Consider the following 3,463-nt stretch of genomic DNA (forward strand, 5'->3'; position numbering starts at 1 on the left):
CGTAGCTGGGCCTGGGGAACAGGAGAAATAACAAACCAGATGGTGAGTGAGTGAGTGGGATGCGGTGACAGCACCATGGGGCAGTGGGGAGGAGGTAACAAGCCTCACTGCTGCCTACCATGCTCCAGAAGGGAAGGTATCTCCCCCCAAAGTCCTCATCTGCCCTGGCTCTGAACACGGTGAGATGTCCCTTTGCCAGCAGCCAGTTCATACCACACTCACCATGGCTGCACCTGTGAGTAGTATACCGCTCAATAGCATTCATCACCATGCATTTCTGACAGGTTTCCATGCCCCATTAGGGCTTATGTCCTGCTTTCCCACCCTGTTTCCATTGGCACTGAAGTTTGCCAAGGGCAAAGATAGACAGCACATGGTTGGATCAGAAAGAGAGAGAAAATTCTTACCTTTCAAGTCTTTCTGTAGAATGAGGCAAAAGAACAGGGCAAGAAAAGAATGCCCCCCTTTGCAAAGGGCAAAGATAGAGAGCACATGGTTGAATCAGAGAGAGAGAGAATTCTTGCCTTTCTAGTCTTTCGGTAGAATGAGACAACTTTCCTGGTTCAGACCCTCTCAGACTTGTTATCACTGTCTTTGGATTGGACCAATTAGAGTTTGTTCTACAACAGCGTCATAGAATTCATTTTCCTGAACCAATCTTACAGTCTCAAGATTTTAAACAAGACCCATCTCCCTCCTCTTTCCCCTCCCTTCTCCTTTAACTGTCTTATTCTTATCTAAAGAAACGGACCCCCAACATTTTTCCTGCCATGTAGCCCTCTTACATAGGGGTTTTTATAAAAGTTAAAACCATAAGCTTTTAGTAACATACAATTTTAAAAGTTTTCCCCTAGGTTTTAAACTAACGGGTTATTTTTTAGAAATGAACCAACAGGCTTTTGCAGCAAAGCTCCTGTTAGTAAAGCAGCCTCTCTGAGTCAGTGGATCAGAGAGAAGGAATTTGCTTCTTTACCTGCTTTTTAACAAACACATGTTAAAGTTACATTAAGTTTTGCAAAGGGATAATAACTTGAAAAGACAAACCTATCTGAAGACACATCCCCTTATTTACAGGAGTGTTTCAATAAAAAAAAGAGCAGGCAGAAGCACCCTAGGTTTAAAACCCCAGGTTTTCAGTAACGGACAGTTTCCCTTTTTTTGTAAACCATTGAATTAGAAAGAAGATTGCTTCTTCCCCCACTTTTTAACAAACAGAGGTGAAAGTTATATTAAGGCTTTTAAGGGGATAAACACTTGAAAAGACAAACCTATCTGAAGACACAGCCCTTTTCTATGTGTTGTAAAAAAATAGCATGCAAAAGCACCCCAGGTCTAAACCCCAACTAAAAAAAAGTTTTTCCCTGAGGTTTTTAGTGATAACAACTTAAAACATCCTTTTGAAGGTAGTGAATTAGAAAAGAAGAAAACTGCTTTGACAAAACGAGGCTATCTGAAGACACATTCCTTTGTTTAACCCCCTTGGCAAAGGTGTTTCAATAAAATGTGAGTCTGCAGAAAAAGAACAGGGTTATAAAAGTAACGTATAGTGATAAAAATGTTTTCCCCCTATGTTTTAGGCTAATGTGGGTTATTTTGTAGTAAAAGCAGCCTGCTTTTTCAGCAAAGCCATTGTTAGCTAAAACAGCCTCTGTGATCAGAGATAAGAAGGCCAGAACATAACAAGAAAGCCCTCGGCCTGCTTTTAAAACCAAAATGATACCAAAAACTTGTATTAGAAAGAATAGTAACTTTAACAGTAAATAAGCTTACTATATAAAATAAACTTTTTACAATTAAAGTTTTAACAAGCTAAAGTAAGTAGCCAGAGGCCCTCCCACATTTTTCCCATAATAAAACTGTTCTGCTCTTGTCTAAACAACCAGGACCTTCTTTATTTTTTTTTTTTTGCCCTGTAACAAAAGCTGACCAACGCATAATATAAATTATTTAAAATGTGTTTTTTAAAGTAATGCCTAAAAAAACCCTTTTCAACTTATTAACAATGTAAAACAATAAAAAGATAACAAAACAACCCTCAGGGCCTGTAAATTGTGCAAAAAGCTTTAAAAGCCACAGTTCAGTTACAACCCACGCCAACTGTGACTTTTTAAAAAAGGGTTAGAACATAATATGAAAATTTTTTAAAACTCACTGTAAAACACACAACACAGCAACTTTTTTAACAATGTAAAATAAGACTTTTGGGGGTTTAGTAATAAGTTTAACAGGGATTATTTTTAAATGAGCAAACTTGCTTTTAAAAGCCATGGCCATAAAATAAATTAAAGAATACAGGTTGCAGCTTTTAAAGACTTCTGGTTAAAGAGATGTTAATGGGTCTATTACCAATTAGTGTCTTTTTATAACAGTTTAAACACATTTATTATAGAAAATAAGAACTTTTTAACCATTAAAGTTTAAAGAGGCTAAAGTATATAGTCACGTTTCTCCCCTCCCCCCACCCACCCACCATTTTTCCTAGAAAAAATTACCTTTACACACGCTGGTTTCTCAAAGAAATGCTTTTTTAATAATTTTTAGAGGGCTCCAAGACCTTTTATTTTTCCCCAACAGGTTTAAACCTATAAATAGGGACAGAAAACTGGACAAAGCTGTCAAAGAAATATTACTGATATAAGACTTCTACCGCCATGGGGAGCAACGACATGGTAACAAAAGTTACTATGGTATGTGTCTGTGTGTGCCACCGGGGTGTAATACTTGCGTTGTGCTTAGTTAAAAGGTAATATTTTTTCTTTTAAATAGGACAAGGCCTTTTTTTCTTGACATACCAGATTCTTCACTAGAAGCTTTAAATTTTGGTAAGCTAATTGATATGCTACACAATTATGGTTTATTTTTAAAAGAAAATGGTTTTAAGAATTTTATTTTTTTAATTTAAAGCAAGATAGGTTTTCCTGAGATTACAGAAGATGGTATGAACTGTTTTTTTTAAATATGTGTTTGAAATAACTTATTGAAAATAGTGTACATTTTTAGGGGTTGTGCATTAAGATGGGTATTGGGATTTATGTTTGTTGTTAGTAAAAAAGAAGCTGCCCCAAAGGTTTTACTGTTTAAAAAAAAAAAAAAGTTTTGCTGGCAGTTGTTGAACATTTTGGAGCTGTACTTCCCCTGTGTGGAGTAAGCAGAAATACAATGTCAAAAGTGCTATTTGAACACTGTTTAGCCCCTTACGATGATAAATGTTTTAGCGGGGTTATGTAAAAGGCTTTTATATATGTATATGGGATATGTTTTTTGCTGTTAGTAAAAAAGAACATACAGATTTATGTGCTAAAGAGATTTTGTTTGTGTATTAGACTTGTCAAGCGTTATCCTTCCAGAAGAAATGTTGAAGGGGAGCGCGCTTAAAGGGGCCAAAAAATTTCCCTCTGAGGCAGCTGCAGTTGGAAGCAAGGGTGTTAGACCCACCGATCTTGAACAGCTCTGCACATCCAAA

Source organism: Chelonoidis abingdonii, chromosome 10, assembly GCF_003597395.2.
Source record: "Chelonoidis abingdonii isolate Lonesome George chromosome 10, CheloAbing_2.0, whole genome shotgun sequence".
NCBI classification, from domain to species: Eukaryota; Metazoa; Chordata; order Testudines; family Testudinidae; genus Chelonoidis; species Chelonoidis abingdonii.